Below are 26127 nucleotides of genomic sequence, written 5' to 3' on the forward strand. Positions count from 1 at the left end.
GTTGGTTACACAACTTCAAGGAAGCAAGAGTTAGGTTTGCTGGCTTGCTTTATTCTCAAGCATGTCTCCTGGCTGTGGAAAATCAACCAACTACCACTGAGTGCTATTTTCCAGTGCAGCCCCATGCCTTCCATCCCAGAGAGTGCTAAGACACACGTGTGTGGAAAGAAAACCAACCGTTCCAAGAAGTAAATGACTGAAAAGAAGACTAACAGGAGAAGGCACTTCCTGCTGCCCCTGTGTCAGATTAGATGAGAGAAATTTTTAGGGAAGAGCAGACTGGGCAGATGATGAGAAGATGAAGAGAAGATGAAAAAAAATTTCAGCAAGGGCTCAGAAAGAGAGCACAGTGAGGTCTGGAGTGTAAAGATAGAACATCACCAGCTATATCCAGTAAACAGTAAGACAGCTGGTTAGGCAGCAGATTTAATGGCAGGAAGTCAGAATTAAATAAATAATTGATAGTGGATAGATCATTGTTACATTTTGCTTTACCTAGTTTATGTATGTGACCCTACTTAAAACTTCCAAGGGCAATGCTAAGCTGGCATTATCTCCACTTTGCAGTTGAGTCAGAGACACTCAAAGACTCTGTTGCTGGGAAAGACTGAAGGCAAAAGGAGAAGGGGGCGACAGATGATGAGATGATTACACAGCATCACCAACTCAATGGACATGAAACTCCAGGAGACAGTGGAGGACAGAGGGAGCCTGGCATGCTGCAGTCCACGGGGTCACCAAGAGTCGGACACAACTTAGCAAATGAACGACAACAATGACTCAGTTCACTTTATTTCCACATTTGATCCTCAAAATAATTAGAAAAGATGAAATATAATCAATCATATTTCGTCTACTTCAATGGGGTCCACACAGAAATATTCCCTCTGCTTCTAATGGCCCTAGTATGCTAAAAAGATATGGAAGCAAGAACTACTGTCTACCCACAACAGACTGGCACTAAAACCACAGGCTTCTTGGGCTGGGAAGACAGAAAGCAAAACGAACAATGTATTCTCCAATTTGCTTTTGTTTTTTCATATGTACCCTCTGGCTGGAGATAAGAGCTAATCATTTAATGTCATCACATGCCAATAATAACTTATGTACAAACATAGCAGAAGAAGTTGTATAACTTATCTATTCATTTATTTGGCATTAGGCACCATGGAAACGAAAACAGGAGGGTCCTCCTACCCTCATGGTTATTATCTCCATATATGATGTTAACTTTATTATCCTGAAATGAAATCCAACTCATAAACAATGTAACAGCCATAACTGTGACAACTAAAACTGTCCCCCAAAATATCCAAAGTACTGTCTAGTACTGAATATGCAGGAATTAAGAGGAGACGCACGCCTTTCCCAGGGCTGAGGAATCCAGGCATGTCCTTCGTTAGTTTTTCAATATGGTGATAAGTACCCTCTTCCTTCTTATGAACCATACGGTAAAAAGTGATTGCTTGCAACTCTCTCTCTTTGATAGGAATCACCTTATGTTTTGTAAGTCTGGAATTTTAATCTTTATCTTTGCTGAGAATAACTACCTTGTAAGACAGTATATATGCCCACACCATGTTGATTAAAACACCTTTCCTCCATCAGAGCTTGGGTCCCCATGTCTTTCTTTCTTTCTCTCTCTCTCTCTCTCTCTATTTCTGGCTGATTCCCTGGAGCGGGAAAGCCATCTGCGTAACCCAGGGAATATTAGCCTCTTTCCTTCTTTCACTCTCTCATTGTCGACTCCGGACCACCAGGTTCCGGTGCATTAAAAGACCAACAAGTCTGTATCCTAGTTCTAACAAACAGTGTAAAAATACAGGATTCTTCTTGAGAAGAATCATTTACATTCTCAATGGCCAATTCAAATCAAGTTATAATACCAAACACATTTGTTTTAAAAGTCTATGCTGGGCAGGAATGGAGAAGCAGAGGTAGAAAAGGGACGGTGGACACAGAAGGGGAAGGAGAGGGTGAGACTAACTGGTAAAGTCACACTGACAGATATACAGATATACATTACCATGTGTAAAACAGACAGCTAGCAGGAAGCTGCTGCGTAACAAGGGAGCCCAGCCTGGCACTCTGTGATGGCTTAGAGGGGTGGGATGGATTGGGGTGGGGGAGGCTCAAGTGGGTGGGGATATATATAGTTATGACTGATTTGCACTGTTGAATGCAGAAACCAACACAACAGTTATCTTCCCCTTTAAAAAAAAAAACAAAAACAAAAACAGTCTGTGCTTAACTCTGGATTGAATTTACCTTCCTCTGGGTCAAACCATCTGACAGGATGATGGCTTCGATCAACCCTACCAAAAAAAATGCAAAAGGAAAAAGACATCCAGAGCTCACATTTCAGCGTGCTTCCGGTAGCTTCTAAACTGAAAATTTTAAGCACAGATCGTCAGGAAGAAACACAAAACATTATTTTCATTCTTGTGGTTTCATTCATGTGCTTCAATGCCATGTTAGCATGCTTGTAAACCTATGTCATGGCCCATCAGACAGTGAGCAGTATGCATTTCTCTCAGCTGGTTGTGTAACATTCTCTCAGCAGAGACATTAAATAACAAAACTACCACCTAGGAACTGCTGTCCTGTGGCTCACTTCCTATTCTATCTACCCAGAATTATTCATTCCACAAATGATTACTAAGCACCTACGCAGTGCAAGGCGCCATGAGTGGTTGAAAGCTGTCCCTGGTCCTCCCAGGATTCCACAATCTGATGAAGAAAAGGAGCCAGGTACCCAGGCAAAAAGCCCTGTGGGTGAGGGGTGGGGATGGGTGGGTGGGGGTAGGGGTGGGACACAAAAAGCCAGGGGGAATGAAAGGAGAGGCCAACCAATGTTTGCTTATGTGGTAAACAAAGCTAGGAATGGTAAATAAATGATAAATAAAATCCACAGACAACCTCAGATCTAAACTAATTGAACAGGTCAAACCTGTTCAAAAGATTAACGGGTAAATCTTTCTTTTTTTTTTTTTTATTATTTTTATTTTTTTTTTTTAATTTTTTTATTATTTTTATTTTTTAATTTTTTTTTTAATTTTTTTTTTAGGGTAAATCTTTCTTAATGAGCCTTAAACACACCTACTGTTGCCTGAGACTGGCTTATTAGAGGGAAGAGAGACTGCTGGTTATCAAAGTTCAGTTGAACAGCAGAGACTAAACACCAACTGAGAGAGAAGAGGATCATAGGCAAGAAGGAAATACCTTTAGCTGGGAAGTTTCTGATGCATATAATACAGGACAGACGTAAAGCAATATGGGAGCATGTACAGTGATGTACTTAAGTTGCCCAGTCATGTCTGACTCTTTACGACCCCATGGGCTGGAGCCCATCAGGCTCCTCTGCCCATGGAGATTCTCCAGACAAGAATGCTGAAGTGGGTTGCCATGCCCTCCTTCAGGAGATCTTCCCAACCCAGGGATCAAACCCAGGTCTCCTGCATTGCAGGAACGTTCTTTACCATCTGAGCCACCAGGAAAGCCCATGTATAGTGATAAGGGTGTACAAAATTTGGTAGCGAAAGACTTACAATCCAAGGGAAAGACAGAGCAAAAATAGCTTTCAGATTTTTTACAGTCCTCTGACACAAAGTTCAATTTTATTAACTTTGTCCTCACTTGTGAAAGAACAAAATGCTACAGTTTAAGAAATGGATAAATAGTGCCAAAATTTTCTTTTCTTTCTTACAACTTGGAAAACAAGATATTTTCATTTTCTTCTTTGTATTTTTTTATGCCAACTCCCTAAGTTCTTCTCCAAAAAAGTATAGCATTCTATGCTATGGAGGGTAAAAGAAGACTGCTTTCATGATACGACACCTTCAGCTTGTAAAACGCTGATAGTGCTGCTAAGGTTTTTAATAGCTTCCTTGGGATACTACTTACATAAAACATAAAGTTTACCCACTTAAAGTACATATTTCAGTGGGTTTAGTATGTTTATTATAGTGCAACCATCAACACAATCTAATTTCAGAACATTTTCATCCCAAAACAAAATCTTAAACCCATCAGCAGTGACTCCATTTTCCCCTGACCCCTGACAACTGTACCCTCTCACAGGGAATTAAGTGAGGTGAGTACAGAAGAGGAGTTCAAGAAACACAACTCTTAACCATCAACATGATTTTTTTTAAATAGAAAGGAGTCAGAAAATAATTGAGAAAATCCTTGGAATCCTTGGAATTTGCTTTTACTTTGGTCTCAACTTTCAGCTTAACCATTAAATATTTATGTCAAATAATGTCTGCAACACTTAAATTGCACAGGATCTTTTATATGAACCTCTGTCATCAGTTAGGGTTAGATTCAGCTGTGAGTAATAGAGACTCCAAATAATGATTTAAAACAAAACAAAAACGCCTTTCTGTTGTGTGTGAAAGTCCAGAAGCAGGCAGCACAAAGCTGAGCATGCTAGCTCCAGGCCATGAAGTCCTCATAGACCCCAAAACCTTCCAGGTCACCTTTCGTACCCCCTTTGAGTGTCGACCTTGTTCTCCTGATTCAATATGGTGGCTACAGTCATCATAACTGTGTTCCAGGCTCAAGGATGGAAGAAGGAACAAATAAGAAAGAGAGGGCAAAAAGCACCCACCAGTTTTTTCAAAAACATCCTGCAGGGTACCAAACAACACTTCTACTCACATCCAATCAGCCAGAACTGCTTCCCTGGTCTCCTCTGGTTGCATGGGAGGCTACAAAATGTAGTCTTTATCCCGGACGGCTTGTGCCCAACTAAGAGCTGTGAGCTCCGATAAGAAGAGCATGAACATGAAGTCATTAAGTATAACGAGCAGTCTCTGCCACCACAGGCAATATACTCAAAACTCAAAATATAACAAACGAGTATTTCAAAAGGAAGGTATCACTGACGTCACTAAATGCTACTTACAAAAAATTTGCAGAACTCTAGCTGCAAAGATTTACAAAACTAATGGAAGAACCAGTATTCAGAAGTGAGTCACAAATGAAATGAAAAGCTGTTGATAAACTGCTTGGAGATAACTAGCTCATCAACAGCTCTTTTTATCTCCTTTGTGGATGATGACGTGAAAGAAAGTTCATTCATGCTTCAGAAAGTAATGCATTGGCAAAAGGGGGCATATTTTTGATCCAATAAACCTATAACCTGAATTGTCTTCAACAGTGACGTAAACTATATGTACAAATATATTTGTTGAAGAGTATTCAATAAGAAAAAATCAATACTTAATCGTACAGAACTGAATTACAGAATTAGTAAACAAAATGCTACAATATACGGTCATTAAAAATAAAATCCGGTCCTTGGCTAAGAGGAGACTCTGCCTTGGGCCCGCCGGCATAATAAACTGCACTCCACTAAAAAAAAAAAAAAAAAAAAAAATAAAATCCATGTACAAACTTTATCCTATGAAGTGAACAGAAGTTTTTTACTGATTATTATTAGCTATACATTAAATGCATATAATGAAAACATGAATTACACTTTTTAACAATGACCAACTGGGATAGGTGCTCCAGTCCCCAGACCAGTAGAAAGCTAGATGGGCTTTATATAAAGTCAAAATAATTCTCTGTTCTGTGGGCTTGAAGAACAAAAAAAGAAATTTAAATCAACAGATAGTACCAACTTAGCCAAAATGACGCCTCATGTATGACTCTAACCAGAACTGTAAAACAGCTACAAAGCTAACTGTTCTGAATTTACCTCCTTCTCCTGACCTGTATCATTTAATGGCTCTAAAAATAAATAGATCACTGACAATGAGGAGACTAGGAGGCAAAGGAGTAACTTCAAGAGTTAAAAAAAAAAAGTGAAAGTAAGCAAACTGAATGATCATAATTAACTCATCAGTTCCCAAATAACAGCTGCTAAAACTGCCATCTTTGAGGGACTTCCCTGTTGCTCCAGTGGATAAGAATCCACCTGCCAATGCAGGGGACATGGGTTCAATCCCTGGTCCAGAAGATTCCACATGCCTCAGGGCAGCTAAGCCCCTGTGCCACAACCCAAAGACCACGCACCCTAGAGCCTGTGCTCCGCAACAAGAGAAGTCAACACAGTGAGAAGCCTGTGCACAACCAGAGAACGCCCATGCACAGAAGGAAAAGCCACTGCAGCCAAAAATAAATAAATAAAAATTTAAAGAAACTTTTAGAAATCTTTTAGAACAGGTATACTTCCTGTGGAGCTCCCCAAGTGGCGCTACTGGTAAAGAACCCGCCTGCCAATGCAGAAGATATAGAGATGCGAGTTCAATCCGTGGGTGGAGAAGATGCCCTGGAGGAGGGCATGGCAACTACTCCAGTATTCTTGCCTGGAGAACCCCATAGGCCTGGCGGGCATACAGTCCATAGGGTCGCAAAGTCAGACAGGACTGAAGTGACTTAGTATGCACGCATACTTCCTATGAGACACTTGTATGCTCTCTTCTTTCTACAAGGATGAGTTATGAGCCTTATCACATTCCCTCTTTTGCCATGGCTGCCACGAGGCTCCACGTAAAATCAATCAATTTTAATACTTATGGCTTATGGTCAATTTTAATACTTATGGCTAGCATTACTATTTTAGTATTCTCTTCTTTTCCTTGCTTCTTATTTTCAATTGCTAGATCCACTTTACTAGCTTCATAAGTATACATCTGTTGAAACTCACTCCAAATTCTTGGCAGCAAGCAACAGGGTAAGTCAAATGAACTCCCTGGAATTTATATTCCACCAAACCTAACATATAATGTAGCTCCTCCTATGTGAGCTCATCAGAACTAACCACTGCGCAAAGCTTTTGTGACAGCTTCTGCTAGACTCTGCCATGACAGCTGACACCTCCATGATCTTCCCCAAGGAGACATCTGGCCTTAAAATACAAACAGCATGCTTCATTCTGATGTAGAGCCTGTGGTTAGAAAGTGCTTGCTATCATTTTCTATTCATGTTTTCTCATCAGAAAAAATGCACATTCTATTCTAATTCTTCATCACAAATAATTCAAACCATCTAACGCATGCCCTTCGTAACACCGAACTTGCTGCCTTTGTAAAGATTATAGATTTTTATCCCGTATAAATTATTTTACAACACAGACTACAAAAGGGGAAAATAACAGGAGATTCAACCACTCTCTGGTTTATTTAAATATAAAGTTATTCTCTTGCCTCTATAAAATGATGATGTTTTTCTTTTTTGTCCATGCCATTGTTTCACATTTTGAAAATCAAATAAAATACAAACACCACCAAACCAAGCAAAACTAATGAAGGTTCTCATGAAAACTAATTCTCTTAGCACACAGGGAGGATTTCTGATACATCCTTTGGTGGCACGTTCATTTATTAATTCTTTCAATAAATATTCATGAAGAACCTACTATGTGCCAGGCACTAGACAAGGCATAGACCCTGTCTGCTCTTTACCTACACGGTATCATTTTGGGCAACACAAAGGGTTTTGTTCAGAGTTAAGTGTTCTGCTTGCAAGCTGTAGTAAGGTCATGTCATTTCTTTGCCACATTTTCTTATGCCTCGAGCATCTTCTATGTCCCGTTGCCAACTGGTCTCTTCTCCAGCACCCAGACCTCCTCCGTGAACTCACAACATAGTATCACATGACCTAGGAACCCTAGGGCATGCTCTAGTAGTTACTGAGCAGTAACTGTTTTGCATCATTTGATAAATATTTTCAGCACAGCCCTGGTTTTGCTTCTCCTTATTTTCCCCTGACCCACAGATCCAACAGTGCAGCCTCACTCACCCACCTCACCCATGGCTTCCCATCTTCTCATGTCACCTCGTCCCCTCTCCTGGACACAGCCGTTCTGCAGGAGATCAAAGACCTTCCCTCTTCATCTCTCAACAGGACCAGGATCTCCATCTCTCCATTTGACTGTAAGTGAGTAAGACAAGCTGGGTCTTTCAACCTTCCCCTCAAGGCAAGTTCAATGTGTCTGCTTTGTCAGTGGCATCAAGTAGGTTTTCCCTTATTATTCTGACACATTTGGAATTGTCACAGGCACTCTGCTTAAAACAAAAAAGTGTCGTGGCGGGAAAAAAAAAGTAACAGTGGGTGACTAGATAATCCACAACAGGGTCTGAAAAGGATTAAAACCAGTAAGGAGACCTTTGTTCGGGTAGAATCCCAAACTAAGGCACTGGAGGGCAAGAGTGACAGATGCAAAATCTGAGGACCAACTCCAGTGATGATCATGCAAAACATTACTGGCCTTTCACGCTTTGATGGTGATGCACTCATTTCTCCAACTTCCAGCACACTAACTAAATGCAAGCATCATTTAATGACAGCAACTGGATTGAAAGGTAACTGGGAGCTGAAAATAGAGACTTTGCCTCATTATAATAATCCTTTACCAGAAATGTTTACTGTGTAAAAAAATGCTATTCCCTGGGCACCTGTTTAAAGAAGTAGCCATTAAAGATGCTAAGAGTGTTACCATTTCCAGTGTTTAAAATCTATGAATGCTAAAAAGCCTATAAGAAATAAATATCTTTGCATTTATTTTTTAAAATGCTTATTTTGATCAGGGGCCCAGGAGAACTGAATCCCATTTCTGGGGGAAAAAAAAATGTGAGAGCAATAAATTCAAACCACGAGCCTAGACTGCTTAGCTGACTTCCCTCTAATGCTACTTTTTTTCCCTCCTCTTTTCCTTTCCACTCCTAACACTCTTTCTTCAATATCAGGCATCCCACCATGCTTTGCACAACCTTTTATAAGAGGGAAGGTAAATAATGAGGAAGAGAAGAGACAAAATTCTTCAACATTTCTTTTCTTCTGCCACCCCTATAGTCTGACTTGCTCCTGGAGACACCCTGGGGGTGATGGTGGAGGTAAGGATGACAGTAACTACCACTATGTATCTACTCTGTTCCAGATATGTTAAAAATACAGTCTAATTCTCATGAGAACTTAATAAGGAATAAATACATTTTAAATCATTCTTTGATTACAAAGAATAGAAAATATAGCTAACTGAAGCTTACATAAATAGGGGCCTATTTTCCTTGCATAACAAGAAACAGTTCCAGGTGTTTAGGGGGGTTCAGTAATGGTAGGACTTGGGGTTGGCATCCCTGATTTTCCTGGTCTTCTGCCTCATAGTCACAAAATGGCTGCAGCAGCTCCAAGCATCATATCCTAGCACTGTTGCACTCAAAGCAGGAAGCAGAAAGTAGCTTAGGCAGAGGTGCTCCTCTTTTACCTCCTACTTACCCAAGGGGAAAAAAAATTCCTCTCAGAAGACTTCCCCATACATTTCATGGACCAGAAGGTCACATGTCTGCACCTTTAGGCCAGAAACGAGGCCCATCTTTCCTGAGTTTAAGTGGCTTTGTTAACAAGGAAAGAAAGAGTAATGGTTTGGGGCTAAACAACAAACAGTCCAAAATAGTACTACCATCTCTAAACAACAGATGAGGAGACAGGATCTTGGTGAGGTGATATAACCTGCCAAAGTTCACAGCTAGCAGTAAGTGGCAGAACAAGGATCCAAAACTGGGGGTCAGGGTGCTTTCTGATCCCCTGAGCAAACTCTAACTGCAAGTCCCTCCTGCTGAGACCTAATTCCTTCTGTCTACAGTGGTCCCTCCTTTTTTCCTTCATTATATGTATTTTTTCTTACGATAGCCACACCAAGTCTCTGAACTCAAATCTCACCGAAACCTGTAGAGATCAGCTCCTCCACACCCATTTGTAAGAATTAAGTCCAAATCCATCAGGTCAAGAGTCCCTGAGGTTCAGTGTCTGCTCTGCATAAAACAGCCACTCCCTAATTACCTATATCAGGAGCTAGAAGGGACTTCCCAGGTGGTGCTAGTGGTAAAGAATTTGCCTGACAATGCAGGAGAGGTGGGTTCAACTCCTGGGTAGGGAAGATTCCCTTAAGGAAATGGCAACTCACTCCAGTAGCCTTGCCTGGAAAATTTCATGAACAAAGGAGCCTGGTGGGCTACAGTCCATGCGGCTGCAGAGTCAGACACAACCAAGTACATGCACAGGTGCTGGAAACTTCCTCCCCAGGGTCACCAGGGGGGCAGTCATTTCGTTAGCAGAGCTGCAGGGACTCACTGGCCTCTGAGACACAGGGCAAGCAGAGCCTGACAGCGATGTCGCCGTCAAAAACACAAAAGGGCGAAGGCCTTTTACAAACCTGAAATTGTCAGGCCTGTGCCTACAGCTCAGACCCAGGTTGGGTGGACTTAGCCTCCCCCACAGGCAGCCCTGGAGGCAGCAGAGGACGAAGGGCAGGCTCCTACAGACCCGCTGTCCTTAACTTTACAATGGAGATGACAGTGGATCTCACTGCACTTTTCCGAGAATTAAAATATGTGTGTCGTATATGAGTATTCAGTCACGTCCGACGCTTTGCAAACCTGTGGACTGTAGCCCGCCAGGCTCCTCTGTTCATCCAGTTCTCCAGGCAAGAATACTGGAGTGGGTTGCCATTTCCTCCACCAGGGGATCTTCTCAACCCAGGGAAGGGAGGAACAAACTGCTCTCTGGATGAATGCCAGTGCTTTAGCAGGAGTGGCAGCAGCAGCACCAGCAGGAGAAAGAGACAAGACCAAACTAGTTTTAAAGATTCAAAGGTGCATCAAACTGCCTCGCTGTCTGCTCAGCCAGAGCTCACCATCTCCCTAAGTTCACTCAACCACGAACAATCACCCAAGACAACACACAAAGTGTACAGTTTGATATGACAAACATCGTGTTGTATTTTTATTTTATGCTATGTATATGTTTTCTTTGTATATTTGTTTTTGTGTGTTTGTGGGGGGGTAAATATATTTCAAGGAATCAAGAGAATGTACATAACAGGTGCACACATTTAAAATTAAAAAAAAAAACCACCCACACACCATCCCACAGCTTACAAAATAGAATAAAAATCAATATCTTTGAAGTCCTTTTTGTCCTTCTAGGATTCCCAGCCCTTTCTTGCCTTCCCTACCTGCTCCCACCCAGCACAGGCAAATGCCAATCTGAATTTTGAATGAATCATTCCTTTGCTTTTCCTTATAATTTCCCTATATATATATATATATTTCCACATGTATATGGATATATATATCCCTAAGCAATAAATCATATAATTGTATATGATTATATATTTTTATTAAACTTCATGTAAATGAAATTATACATTCTTCTGCATCATTCAATATTTATCTTTCAAGTTTTATCCACGTTTACACATATAATTATACTTCATTCATTTGCATCAATATTTAGTAATAATCCATTGTAGGAATATAACACAATTAACTTACATATTCTCCTGTTTATGGATATTTGCCTTGTTTCTAGTCCAAAACCCCTAACCTCAAGACAAGCTTGCTGTTGTTCAGGCGCTTACACAGTCCTAAATATTCAAGACAACCATACAGTTTGTTATCCAAGCTTAGACACATTTGAGAGTGAAAGGAAATGCTATTAATAAGTACAGTAGGACAAGAAGAATAAACTATTTTGTATGTCACCCTTTAAATCCTGAATATTATTGTAGGATTTCTTAATCAGCCCCATAAAGTGAAAACCGAGGCATTTAAATCCAGTCTTGATGGTTTACATTTCAAAAGCTGTTAGCACCTTCATCTGGAGGTATAACCCTGAAGGAGAGCCCTGACAACTAATTATCTCTTTTATCCTGGGAAGAAGAAAAGCAAATTCTTTGGAAAGTAAGATGGAGAAAATGCACAGCTTCCCAATCCTCTGCTGTCTCAGACATTCGCAGTTTTATTATCATTGTCTGAAGAAAATTCCAGCTATGATGATAACAACAGCAAAGATAATGTTTGAAATGCCTTCAAATCCAAGTCCTTTTTCTGAGCCCAAGGAGGACTAAAGGCTCAGCATCTAATGTCTCATTTAATCTTTACTACTACCCTGGGGGGCAGGTATGAAGCTCAGAGAGGGGGAGAAATTTGTCTAAGGTCACAGTGCATGTAAGTAGCAGAGCCTCAAAGACTGTGTCTAAGTCGGTGACCATATAATTTATTGGACAAATCAGGACACTTCTGGGAGTGAGAAGGTACTGCTATTAACAACCGCACCAGGAAAACAGGTGTCAACTGGCTCCATGACACAGGATGGCTTTAGTTCTAACTTTTCCCACATGCTTTCCTAATCTTCCCAGTTCAGACACGATTAACTTGGGGGACTGACCAGGTTTTTCCGACCCTATTCTCTAGGGTTCACACTCCTTTGGGGTAGAGAGGCAGCTCCCCAGAAGGACACCTGGAATCTGTCCCCCATTCTTCTCCCGTAAACCTGGAAGACCTGAATGACATCCCAGTAGCATCCTTCCATCCAGCACAGCAGGTTGGAGAGGATTGTCATTTGCTTCCCTGATTCCTAATTAAATTAGAGCAACATTCCTCCTCCCAAAGAATCAGCAGAGTTAATGACCCGTTCACTGGAGCGAGCATCACCCTGAGAAGTGCGGCCACGTCCTCTGACTGGAGGCTCTACAGCCCTTTCCTTCAGCAGGTCCACTGAGACACCCAGCCTTCGTGCCTTTCCAGGTACATGAGGGTGTCCTTTCTCACTGTCTCTTATCTGTCTCTCTCACACACAAAGTTTTTTCTTTAATTTAATGAAATATACAGTTGATGAGACCTGTTTCTGCATCTTCACCAGCAGCTGGGGCATCTCAAGTTTCTGTTCTGTGTTTCTGGTTTAAATCACTAGAGCGCTGTACTGTGAAGCTACAGTACTAAGTCCTTTACTAAGGAGCTCCTAAAGGGCTGCCCTGGCTAGAGAAGAGTGAGTTTGTTTTTAATGTTTTAGACATGGAGAAATAGAGAACTACAGAACAGTATCTCCTCGGCCTGAAGAACACATCTGCCTTTGGCTATACAAAAATGCTCATTATTTGGAAACAACACAAATGTTCAACAAGAGTAAAATGATAAATTGTGATAGACTTACACAGCAGGAATGCATTCCAGCAGTAAAAATGCACAGATAAGTTAATAATACATATGATAAATTAATCTCACAATCAAAATGTTGCGGGAAGGAAGCAAAAAGAGGGTATTACATAGAATATGATTTTATTTATAGAAGGTTCAAAAATGGGAAAAACTAAACTACAATATCAGAAATGAGGAAGAGGTAGAGAATAATGATTAGGTTGATAATATTCCATTTCTTCATCTGGATAGTGATCACAGATGTGGTAACTACGCTAAGTCATTAAGTAACACTACTGAAGACAAGTGCCTTTTTCCGTATGTATGTTACACTTGGAAAAAGCTTTACTTTTAAAAAACCTAAAACTGAAGTCTCTTTTAGTCAAATAGTCGGTAACTTACACCAGAATTAACCTTCACTATTAAACTATCTGTGTGCCCTTCGGCAAATCACTTAACTTCTGTGTATCTATTTCTCTACCTGTAATAGCACCTAGAAAAGGAAACGGCACCTGGAGAAGGAAAGGGCAACCTACTCCAGGATTCTTGCCTGGAAAATCCCATGGACAGAGGAGCCTGGTGGGCTACAGTCCATGGGGTCGCAAGAATCAGACACAACTTAGTGACTACACCACCACCAATAACAACTGATGTGCAGTGTCTACATGAGAAGTACTAAGTACAAATGAATGAGACATACTTAGTAAGTGCTTGGTATACAAGTGCTGCTCAGTCCTAAGTTGTATCTGACTCTTTGCGACCCCATGGACTGCAGCACACCAGGCTTCCCTGTCCACTAACTCCTGGAGTTTGCTCAAACTCATGTCCATTGAGTCAATAATGCCATCCAACCATCTCATCCTCTGTCGCCCCCTTAGCCTCTGGCCCTCAATCTTTCCCAGCATCAGGGTCTTTTCCAATGAGTTGGCTCTTCCCATCAGCTGGCCAAACTATTGGAGCTTCAGCTTCAGTCCTTTCAGTGAATATCCAAGATTGATTTCTTTTAGGATTGACTAGTTTGATCTCCTTTCTGTCCAAGGGACTCTCATGAGTCTTTTCCAGCACCACAGTTCAAAAGCATCAATTCTTTGGTACTCAGGACTCTTTTTTACATGACTTCTGGAAAAACCATAGCTTTGACTAGACAGACCTCTGTCAGCAAAGCAATATCTCTGCTTTTTAATACACTGTCTAGGTTTGTCATAGCTTGCTCCTCCCAAGGAGCAAGCGTCTTTTAATTTCATGGCTGCGGTCACCATCTGCAGTGATTTTGGAGCCCAAGAAAATAAGATCTTCCACTGTTTCCAGTTTTTCCCCTTCTATTTGTCATGAAGTGATGCGACCAAATGCCATGATCTTAGTTTTGTGAATGTTGACTTTTAAGCCAGGTTTTTCACTCTCCTCTTTCACCCTCATCAAGAGGCTCTTTAGTTCCTCTTCGCTTTCCACCATTAGAGTGGTGTATCATCTACATATATGAGGTTGTTTATATTTCTCCCAGCAATCTTAATTCCAGCTTATGAGTCATCCAGCCCAGAATTTCACATGATGTATTCTTCATATAAATTAATTAAGCAGAGTGACAATATACAGCCTTGACATACTCCTTTCCCAATTTTGAACCAGCACACAAGTAGGTACTCAAAAATGTTAGCTGTTTGAATTGGTGGTGTCCCTTCTATGCCGACCTTCCTCATAGTTGGGACTTGCATCTCCATTTATCATCTACTCTGGACAGAGTGAGGACATATTGAAATGGACAAATCCACTTACCCCTGTCGAGGGGGCTATGGAGAGGAATGGATAAGTCTCTTCCAGAAGACAGTCTGGCCACATGTACCAAGAACCCCCCAAAAATGTTTGCATCCTGTAATTCCATGCTAGTATCCTAAGGAGATGAGACATGCAAACAAGATTTGTATGTGCTGCAAAGCATTTTCTTTATAAAAGTGAAAAACTGGAAACAATTTATTATCTCAGGAAATAGGTAAATAAAATAATGGTGGTGAGAAGTTTTAATGACATGAAAAAGTTAAATATGAAAGAAAGAGACCTATAGGTTACCCATCAAAAAATATTAACAAGTATACAGAGAATAAAAAATTAAAAGAAATTAAACCAAAATTTAAGCTAATTATCTTGAGAAGATCATACTACAGGGATTTACACTTTTCTTCCTTATACTTTTCTGTTTTTTCAATATTCTTCTATGAGTACCTGTTACCTTTTATAAACCGAAACACAGAGGTTGTGTCTCCTTCTCCACAGGCCTTTATCTCTGTCGTCAAGGTGACAGCCAGACGCAATTCATCATGCTTTAGGAAGGACACCACCACACAATGGAAGGCGTCAGAAGGAAGGTGACTGCCAAGTTGACAAAGGACTTCAACAGCAAGACCCATGAAGAGTGGCTGGAGGGAAGGGGATGTGTACCTTGAGGAGGACTAGTCAACAGGATAGCTTTCTTGGAGTACCTGTCACGTGGAAGAGGGATTACCCTTGCTCTACTAGAACCGAGAGACTGGAACCAAGACCGAAGGATCAAAGGTCCCAGGAGGAGAGAAAGGGAGAATGAAGACTGAGCTCAAGAAGCAAACACACTGTATGATCGCACTATGAACCTCAGGCTTCCTTCCTGCCCCACAGCAAGGAGCTCCTTGGAGGTGGCCAATGAGTCGTTTTGTTAACATTTGGGAAACTACACAGCACCATCCTGAGGACCATCTGAGTAGACTCAGTAGACCATCCTGAGTCTACTGTGAACAACCGCATGAGTTACAATCTCTGAAATTAAAAAAAAAAAAAAAAAAAATCTCTGAAATTCATTACCTCTTAATCCTTCTCTCTTGCCCTGTAGAATGGACTTTAAATTATACACAAATTGGGCCGCTCCTCTCTGTTTTCTCCACTGGACGATCTTAGTCCAAGGCGTCAACCTCTCTTACCTATACCACAATGGCTTCCCTGCTGGTTTCTATCTCCTACTGTTGCCCCAAGTCCATCTGCTACATAGAGGCTCAAGTAATGATTTTCTTAGACTAAAGTAAAAAATCATTAAATGACTTCAAGACTCAAAGTGGAGACTCCAGCCTTCAACAGGGCCCTTCCCCATCGCCCCCCACACTCCTACCAAACTAATGGTCTTTTAGGTTTATCATTCACAGCCAACTCTTTCCACCTCAGGGCATTTGCATGTGTTGAAACACTCTCCATCCCTCACCGGCTTGACTCTTCTGCAACTCACATCTCAGGTGTCATTTCCCAGTTTTAATCCTATAATGGCATCTCAATGCCCTAATGAAACTTTACGTGGTTCATAGGATTTTTGTGAGCTAGCCACAACTGACCAGACTGCCTCCAGGCTCTCCACCAAGCAGAACCCCCCTTTAGTTCCTCAAATGCATGAGCATTCTCTTTGTCCATCAGTTTTGTGGAGGTTGCTTTCTCTGACTGGAAAACTCTTCTTGTAGCTAATTCCTAGCACCTTTAGGTCTCACCCTAGTGTGACCTGAATTGAGTTGAGGGAAAACTTCCCTTCCCTCTAGATACTGAGTGAGTACCTCCCCAGTGTATGCCTACAGCCCCTGGAATTATTCCATCACAGCACTCACTTTCCTCAACTGTATTTGTAGTTCTTGCTACTTGGTAAACTACAATAGAGATGGCACCTATACTGCTCAGAACAACTGAATAAATGATTTCATTTTTAAAATATGACTTTTTCCCCCATGAAGGAGCAAATTGAGGTTAAAAAATAGAAAAATAGAAGATTGCAACAGGAAACATTCTAACAAGTGGTATTTTCTTTCTAGCATAACGAAACAAATCTAGACTTCCCCCAATTCCCTGTCCTGAGCAAGGGTTCATTTGTTGTCACTTTTATTTCCACTACCTGGCACAGTAATTATTCTTGACTGGCACTTGAATGCCCTGGGCAATCTTCGGTATGCACACAAAAGGATCAATAGGTGCTAAATAGACTGAAAAGATGTATAGTCTTGAATTTGCAAAACAGCAGGAAATAAAAGAAAAGTAAATCAAGAAAACACTGGAGGACAGAAGACCAGTAAGCAAAAAAATAAATCTTCCATAGTCTGCCTTTCAAAAGGCATATACAGCTTCTGTTCATTTGATGAAACGGCTTTGAGTGAAAGACCTTGGGAAGCCAGAAGCCAGAACCCTAGTCTCGTTCTCAGTGTGGATTCAGGGTGAAGGTTCAACAAACAGAAGCCCATGCCCTGGGTCCCGGATGACTCTGTGGATCCATCGTAACTAACTCTGGACTGCTTCCCTCCAAACTCTCTTACACTCCAGAGAAAGACACTTCTCTCTCACTGCATGTCGGACAGCTTCGTCCAGAAGTTAGTCCTTGACCTTTATCCCAAGTCAGCCTCCATGAAGGCCCTGGGCCTGGCTCTCTCCTCTGGAGAAAAACATTCTGGTTTGTCCCCCTTGACATGTCAGCCCTACAAGCGCCCAGAAACACTGTGGGATTTGGTCTAAGAAAACCTGGATTCTCGTGTGACCTTGGGCACATGTTTAAGTGCTCTGACCTTGGGCACATGTTTAAAGCCTGTTATTTAGCCACACAGGGAAGATCCCTTCCTTCTATCTCCCCTAGAAATACTGTTTACCAGGAAGAGCAGAGGTTTTTGAGTCAGATACAGATTCAAATCACTTAATAGCTATGTGATCCTGGGCAGCTAGTTAATCTCTCTGAGCCTGTTTCTCATCTTTAAAATATCTTACTTCAAACCATAGTTCAAAAAAACACATGCACTCCAATGTTCACTTCAGGACTATTCAAAGAGTCAAGACATGGAAGCAACCTAAATGTCCATCAACAGAGGAATGGATAAAGAAGATGTGGTATTAATAAAGATATACAATGGAATACTACTCACCCATAAAAGGAACAAGATTGGGTCATTTGTAGAAACGTATATGGACCTAGACACTGTCATACAGAGTGAAGTCACAAAAATAAATATCATATTTAATGTATATATGTGGAATCTAGAAAAATGGTACACGTGATCTTATTTGCGAAACAGAAATAGAGACACAGACATAGAGAACAAACATGTGGATACCAAGGGCGGAAAGGGGGTGGGATGATTTGGGAGGCTGCGATTGACGTATATACACTATTGATACTACATATAAAATAAATAACTAATGAGAACCTGCTGCATAGCACAGGGGACTCTCTACTCAGTGCTCTGTGGTGACCGAAATGGGAAGGAAATCCAAAAGAGGCGATATATGTACACGGAGAGCTGATTCGCTTTGCTGTACAGTTAGTCAGTTCAGTCCCTCAGTCGTGTCCAACTCTTAGTGACCCCACGGACTGCAGCACGCCAGGCTTCCCTGTCCATCACCAGCTCCTGGAGCCTACTCAAACTCATGGCCATCGAGTCGGTGATGCCATCCAACCATCTCATCCTCTGTCATCCCCTTCTCCTCTTGCCTTCAATCTTTCCCACTAACAAAACATTGTAAGCAATTATACTTCCAGAAAAATTAATTAAAAAAAATAAAACATCTCACTTCACTAAGGATTGGATGAGATACTGAATGTGAAGCAGTCAGCACAGAGGCTGGCATTTATATGCCTAGTAACTTATAGGAGCTATTATCATCTCTTCCCTTTGGTAGAGCTGGAGGTTATGATGATGAGAGCTAACAATTACTAAGTACTCCTGCGTCAGGCAGTGCGCTAACACAGTTCATGTACTAAGGCATTGATCCCCACAGTGATGCAGGTACTATTATTATCTCCAATCTACAGATGAGGAAACTGAAGCAACATCATGCCAAGGTCACACAGTTTGTCCAGCTTGAGCCTCAAGTCCAGGCCATCTGAACCCAGCGCCTCTGTTCTCTGTTGCCAAAATACACCATATCCTGTGCTGTCTGGAGGCAGGGTCACGTCTCCCCACGCAACTTGGAGAGCTTCCTCGGGGCATGCCCTGCACTGTGTACTTCTCAGGGACCTCCATGACAGCTAGCAGGGAACCTAAGCCCCCACGAGTATCCCAGACACCTGAAATCTGATTGGCAGACAAGACACAACTGACCAATTTCCAGAACACCTACTTTGTCAGATGACCTTGAAGTAGACCATCTGTCTACTGAAGAAGGTATGTCTGAAGGAAACATAGAGGGTCTCTGCCAAAGGAATGGAAGCTCCCTCCCCAAATATAGCTCTTGGGTTTTCAGAGTCAGATCCCTAATGGTTTGAAAAACTCTGAGAACAATCTGACCAGTGTTCATACACTCCCAGAGTCTAAACTGTTTCAGCTGAAGGTCTCTGTGAGTCATTCAAACTAAAATACCTGCCAGACAGAATGAAATGTGCCTCCAAGTCTGCTGCTCTGTAAAGCACTACCATTACCCGCCTTCGCTCTGATGGACAACAAAACTCTTCATGTTGTCATCGTTACAGACACTTTTACTGAGTATGTCACTGTGCTAATTAGGTGCTAGCAAGGCAGGTAATAGGACACAAACCTCATTAACATGGACTCCATTAATTTGGAATATGTGAGAATGCTTACCATTCAATTTTACTTTTTCATTATCTATAAATGAAAACAATATGCATAATACATGAGTAAATAAAATCTATTTATCCAGTCTGCAAATACTTTTTGGGAATCTCTTATGTCCTAGCAGTAGGGTGGCAGAGACATTATTTTGTATAATTCTCATTAAAAGAGAACTCTGTAGTGCAAGAAGTAATGTATTCATTTTAAAATAAGCTAGAAGTCTGGCAAATTTAAGTATGATATAACCATACTGTAGAATGCCTTGCAATTATAATAAAACCAGTGGGGTAGATCGGTTGGTGCTAACATATTAACAAGAGCAATTGCTAAATGAAAAAAAACAACAGGTGGAACTCTCTCTAAAGTATCTCATTTACTTGAAAAACTAACAAGATGATATGAATAAGAAGCTACCTACATAAGTACATATGCTGTGATGTTCTCAGGAAATCAAGTTAAGAAAATCAAATGGCCTGGCATGGAAAAGCAACCCATTTTCTTAACTGTACTTTTGTAATGTGGAATTCTTTACCATTTTTATGTTATTTGCATAATATTAATGCTAATTAAAAGAGCTTAGCATAAGTTATTATTTATTGGCCCATGCTAAGCATAGTGTCTGGTACATAATTGGGATTTCAGTATCTATTGCATAAATGTAGATAAATAATGCTAAATCCAAAAAAAAAAAAAAAATAATGCTATGAATGACCATTTAAACACATTAGTCTTTCCTATTCACTGCATCAGGTATTCTAATAATACAGGCAAAAATATAGGGTTGACCAAAAGGTTTGTTCATGTTTTCCCATAAGATATAATAGAAAAACATGAACGAATTTTTTGGCCAACCCAATACTTTGGAGTGAGTTCAAGTCCATGTATGTGCCTGTGCTGGGCTCAGTCACATCCAACTCTTTGCAACCCTTGGACTGTAGCCTGCCAAGTTCCTCTGTCCATGGGATTTTTCAGGCAAAAATACTGGAGTGGGTTGCCACTTCCTCCTCCAAGGGATCTTCCCGACCTGTGGATCAAACCCACATCTCCCACATTGCAGGTGGGTTCTTTACCACTGAGCCATCAAGGAAGCCCATTGTATGTGCTTAAGGAAATTGAGCTGTAACAGTTCTGAAAAATATTCTGTAACTCACATTTTCTTTACGCTCCTGTCCTCTTCTTTCTCAAGCTCTGTGCTACACAAACAAGTGCATGTGTGTTTACACGTGCACATATACACACAGAGTCAGGAAAACAGTTCACTGACAAAAAAGACAGAAAGAAAGGCTTGGAATTAAGAAATGCTTTGCTGCTGTTGCTAAAAATGGTCATTTTTTAAGCAGATACTGATTTGAGGAAGGCAAATCTATAACCTCCTTACCGCTTACTTTGCTCTATCATGAATTCTGAAGTATGTTTTGAAAAGAGTAAGTTGGTGCAGATTCATTTGAAAAGATGCATTTTTTCCTACCAGCAACCACAGAGATGCTAATAAATTGTGAGGATAAGCCTTAAGCTTATGAGATGGTTGGATGGCATCACCGACTTGATGGACATGGGTTTGAGTAGACTCCGGGAGTTGGTGATGGACAGGGAGGCCTGGCGTGCTGCGATTCATGGGGTCGCAAAGAGTCGGACACGACGGAGCGACTGAACTGACTGACTGACTGAAGCCTTAAGCATCTTGAAGGCTAGCAACACTGAACTCCTGGATTGAAAGGTCTTAGGTAAAGCTGGCACGTCCGGCTACTCCTTATGTTGCTCCTTCCTGCATGAGAGATGGCGAGCTGGGGAGTTGGAAACTGACAGCTCTCCTTTCTCAGCGCTGATAAAAGGGGAACAAATTATGTATTTGCCCTGAGTGTGCGGTACGTTGTCTTGAGTTGTTTTGTTGGCATTTTCCCCCCAGTAGCAGCAACTAGGCAAAAAAAAAAAAAGACATCTGGTAACTTCTTTAGGGAAAATTTGAACAGATTTGTGGGTGTAATGCTAGTCAATCTGTTTCATAAATAAACCCCAGGCAATGTCATCAATTAAATATCTTTTTAAAGATGGCTTTAACATGAGCAATGCCCTGTAAACTAAAATCCCAATATCCTAATAATCTTGAGAACCACCATGTATGGAACATTCAAAAGGTCCTGGCAGGCACTGTCCAAAGAACTCCACAAGGCAGGCGACATTTTAATCCTTACAACACAACAGTGTGTCATTATTACCTCCATTTTGTGGATGAAGAAGCTGAGGCTGAGGTGAATTAACTTGTCTAAAGTCATAGTTTGTTAGCTGAAGAACTGAGATCCAAGCCCAGTGTCTGAAGCCCAGTGCTCAACAGGCTTATCAGAGAGAGAAAGGTTAAGGGTTCAAGGGACAAGATAGGAGCCACTTTCCCCATGCACTAGAGCTGACCTTCTCTGACCTTCGGCACTTTTTAGCAAGGCAGGCCAGGTGTGGCAGACAAAAGAGCAGGCCTGGCACTTGGAAGCCCAGGGTTGTCCTGGTTCTACCATGAGCAAACCTGCTTGCATCACGCAACCTGTCCAAGCCTTGCCCTTCACAGATGTGAAAGGAGGCGGCTGTACTAGAATATCCTTCAGATCTAAAACTGCACGTCCAGGAGCACACACATATAGAAACCATTTTTTCCTGGATGGTAAAGTAGAAAAAAGTCAAATGTAAGCCACAGTGTACAACTGAGCCCACTTTACAGAGAAAAGTCCTGACAGATGGCATTGACCAGCAGTCATCTTCCAATGCAATTGTACTAATGACCTCCAGGGGCCATTACTAAAGCCAGTGGTCCATTTCTGGTCATCCTAACTGAGCGATCTGCAGCATCTGCTCTTCACTTGACTTCAGGATGCTAGTCTCTTCTATATTTCCCTCTACCCCACTGTGCTGTTACTTCTGATCTGGCTTTGCTGCTTCATCCTCGCCTCTCCAACCAATGCAGTGTCTCCGAGTTGAGTCCCGGACCCCTTTGTCTACACCAGTTCTCAGGGTGTTCTCATCTGGGTTCATGGATTTAAATGCAATCTGCATGCTGCTGTCAAATATCCATCCTGGAACTCCAGACTTTTATATTCAGCTGCCCACTTGACATTTCTACCGAGATATCTAGTAGGCATTTCATGCCCCCAAATGAGCTTCTAATTCCCACGTAATTCTGCCCTTAGTAAAGACCTTCTACAGTAAATGGACACCATACTCATCTAGATGTTCAGGCCAGGGTCTCTCTGACTCCCACCTTACTGAGGATTAAAGCTGAAGTCTTGTAATACTTACAAGTCCTTCCAGGTTCTTATTACAACTCATTTCCAATCATGTCTCTGCCCTCATCTCCAGTCTTCCCCATTCCAGCCACTCCAGCCAGCACTGGCTTAGGCAATTACTATTTGCTCTGCTTGGAACACCTTCCTGCATAACCCACAGGCTCGCGTCCTCACCTTTCGCAGGTATTTGCTCAAATATCACTTAATCTGATGATTCTAAATTGCAACCTTTCCCTCAAAGCACACTCTTCTTCCTCTCTCCCCTGCTTTATTTCTCCCCATAAAATTTTACCATCTGATGTATTTTATATTATTTTCATGTATTTCCTTACTGCCTAAATTCTCCAGCTAGAATGTAAGCTCCAAGGAGGGAGGGAGGTTTACTCTCTTGTTTATTGATGTATCTCCAAAACCTAAAATATTGCCTAGAACACAGTAGGCACTTTTGTGGGGAAAAAAAATGATTTACTCTATAAGGATCTACACATAGCTTGTGAAGAGTAGAACAGATCAGCCCCAAAATAAGCTACTTTAACATAAGGATTATTTTCAGCTGAAGATAAATGAGATTTCCAGTTACCACGTGATAATAGTCAGAATATAGAATTTTTAATAACAACAAAAAAAGTATACAAGAAACAGGAAAATATGGTCATCCACCCTTCTCTCTTCCAGGAAGGACAGAAGTTAATCACCAAGGCATTCTATCAGCCCAGAGAACTCGCTATGGCACTAGAGAACTCTATATAACTATCCTTGCTAAAACAAGCCCTTATCTTCCATTAGTTTCCTTATACATTTATCTTCTCACAACCTGCCAACCCTAGAATCCTCAGGTCCTTTTCCTTTGTCTTATCACTTGTCTAGAAATTTACTGTTCTCTTGTGAAAATGCTATATATAACCTCTTCAGTTTCTCATCTCTGAGTCCTCCCACAGGTATGCATGATGCACATGTTAATAAACCTCTGTTTGCTTTTCTCTTGTTGATCTGTCTTTTGTCAATTTAATTTACAGGGCTCAGCTGGAAAACCTAGAACAGTAGAGGAAAGCAGGTTTTTTTCCTCCTCTATATTTGGGTACACCAGAGCGCACACAATAGCCATTTCTCTGTGAGAGGGAGGAAAATGATGAAATACCATCTCAGACACTAGTTTCTTTTCCTCTCATCTAAAAACAGGGGTCAATTAGGATTTAAGGAGAAGTGTATATTGTGGTTGTCTCATTTAAACTTCACAGTCCCAAAAAAGAAAGAGGAAACATGACATCTTTAAGGTAACTTTTTTAAAAGTATCTGAGTTAGGATTAGTATTTTGTTTCTATTACATGTAAATTAATTTTTAACATATACACTTGTTACATCTATGTTTTCTTAAGTTGGAGAACCAATCATGCCAGGATTTCTATGATAATCTTGAAACTGTCTTTACATATCAACAGCCTATTATTTCTTTATCTATAGCAGATTGTACTGATAATTCTTTTTTTTTTTTTGGTTTTTCAAATTTGAAATCTTTCACCCATCATGGTTCTGCAATGGCAAATGATGTCATCAAGTAAAAAAAGTCAAAGCTCAGACACTAGCATGAAAGAGTCTAAAGATCTAAGACACAGGTTCACTGCTTTACCAGCTAATTTCATCAACTTATTTAACTTCCCTGATCCTTGGTTTGCTCATCTGTGAAAGGATGTTAGCCATCTAGTAAGATTTGTGGGAGGATCAGTGAGATAATCCATGTAAAACACTCAGCACAGTGCTAAGCAAAGAGGAAGAACTCAATTATTATTATACTTTATCTGAAGACTTTGGCTCTCAAAATTCAAAGGGCTTATAGATCCCAAGCTCTCCCCCAGCCACCTATCACTCTATCTCAATGCCTTACTTTATTTTCTTGGTACCTTTACCACTACCGGAAATTATCCTATTCGTTTATTTGGTTTACACTTGCCTCTCCACACCAGAACATAAACCCCACAAAATCAGGGGCTTCGTCTTGTCAACTGAGCCTAGAGCGGTGTGCCTGGCACGCAGTGGTGCTGAAATCAGCAACAGTTAAATAAATGAATATCACCTGCCCATCCATAAACAGAATACCACAGAGTGCCCAGACTAGGAACGAAAATAAAGCAAAGTAAGATAGAGGAAGCTGTGCCATGTTGAATAGGGTGGCCAGAGAAGGCTTCTGAAATGCTGACACTGAAGCAAAGAAGAGCAGTCTCAATGACAGTGGGGGAATCAGTGTGACTGGAGTGAGATTCAGGCGTGAACAGGATGTAAGAAGCTGCAGGGTGGCAAGATGGGATACGCAAGAAGCTGAGCGTGGGGCCCCTGCACTTACTACCCTTTGTCTGGACCTCAGCTAACAAAAAAACTTTGGTGTCTGGCAAAAAAAAGTTTTCCTTTATTCACAAAGATTTACAGCAGTCCTGACGTCTTGCTCCTCTGCCCCGTGGGCCTTCTGTCCTTTCTTCCACTACAGCACTTCCAGCACTTCTGTGGAATTTAAGTTTCCTATTTTACCTGCCCCATCTCCCCTCCAGTGAGCTCCTTGTGGGCAGAGACCCCACAGGGTACCCAACAGATATGGAAAGAAGAGAGCTTCTGGCCGGTGCTTCTCCCTGGGGATACCCTTCTGCTATAAAGACCAGGTTTCTTCCGTTTAAAACAAGGCTTTCAGGAGTGATGTCATGAAAAATGGCAGAGCAGGGAGCTCGAGGGATCATCCCGCCACTCAAGGTGGAAGAAGTGGTGGGAATCAACTATTTGGGAACCTAGAACCTATCTGGACACTTACAGCAACCTGGGGAGTGCCTGATGAAGAAAGAGGCTGCTCATCTTTCTTAAGCAAGCAGTGTGGGTAAACTGGCCACCACCCTCCATTCCTCAGCTCCATCACAGCTGTGGGGAGAGCAGTTCACATTCCTGGCATGGCTGACTGGTGCCAGGATGGGCGTGAGGACCTTGTCCTCTAAAAATCTGGGGTTGTGCACTCTGGTTGATCTGGTGGTGCTCGAGGCACTGACGCAGACAGTTTCCTTGGTTTTAGCCCTCTCAGTGGCAGCAGCTTCACTGATGGCATTCACTGGAAAATTTCAGAAGACCAAAAAAAAAAAAAAAAAAAATCCCTCCTGGGACTTCCCTGGCAGTCCAGTGACTAAAATTCCATTCTTTCACTGCAGGGGGCACAGATTTAATCCCTGGTTGGGGAACTAAGATCCCACATGCTGCATGGTGAGGCAAAAAAAAAAAAAAAAAAAACAAAGAGAAAACAAAACAAAAAAAACCCTTCTTTTTGGAGCTAGACATTTAAATATATCTTTGTCAGGCCACTGGCTGACCTCCAAGGTAAGGGAACAGAAACTTCAGTGGTCAGATACA

The 26127-nt window shown here is 41.4% G+C and overlaps 1 protein-coding gene across 3 annotated transcripts in view; it reads right to left on the bottom strand.

Annotated features, from left to right (window-relative positions):
• Positions 1-26127, bottom strand: part of TMCC3 (transmembrane and coiled-coil domain family 3) — a 271661-nt gene that overhangs the window by 191527 nt on the left and 54007 nt on the right. The window lies entirely within an intron of this gene.

Source organism: Cervus elaphus, chromosome 3, assembly GCF_910594005.1.
Source record: "Cervus elaphus chromosome 3, mCerEla1.1, whole genome shotgun sequence".
Classification (NCBI taxonomy): domain Eukaryota; kingdom Metazoa; phylum Chordata; class Mammalia; order Artiodactyla; family Cervidae; genus Cervus; species Cervus elaphus.